Here is a 502-nt window from a genome sequence, read left to right as displayed (position 1 = left end):
ATTGAAACGCACCATGCCCACTCAAAGTACACATACACACACCCATCATAGTACACCACACCACATCACATCCACCCACCCATCCATACACTCACTCATTTCGCCAAAGCCACTTCTTCACTCATTCACACACTCCACACCATCGCATAAAACCACAGCACATCACACCACTCTATACAACATTGCACTTATCCATCTACTCACACTCAGGTAGAGCCAGTTAAACATTCATACACTACCAATCCACTCCACATCACACCACACTCATTCACACAGTTACACTTACACATTCACACATATCACACCACACCCACTTATTCAGCTAAAACCACATACATTCATTCATACACTCCATTACATTTCACCGCATACACGCGTACGTGCTCGCTTGTTCATTGACACAGTTGAGGCACCAACGCGACAGGTAACGACATAGATTTACATAACATTTCATGTATTGAGAAGAAAATGTTGCAATAAGTTGTTTCCATTCTAAGTTTGA

The 502-nt window shown here is 42.4% G+C and overlaps 1 protein-coding gene across 1 annotated transcript in view; it reads left to right on the top strand.

The window, feature by feature from the left end:
• Positions 1 to 502, top strand: part of LOC119592029 (mpv17-like protein) — a gene marked incomplete in the record, with an annotated part of 21183 nt that overhangs the window by 990 nt on the left and 19691 nt on the right.

This window comes from Penaeus monodon, chromosome 29 (assembly GCF_015228065.2).
Source record: "Penaeus monodon isolate SGIC_2016 chromosome 29, NSTDA_Pmon_1, whole genome shotgun sequence".
Classification (NCBI taxonomy): Eukaryota; Metazoa; Arthropoda; class Malacostraca; order Decapoda; family Penaeidae; genus Penaeus; species Penaeus monodon.
Note: the sequence above shows the minus strand (reverse complement) of the source record. Positions and strands in the feature narration are given on the sequence as shown.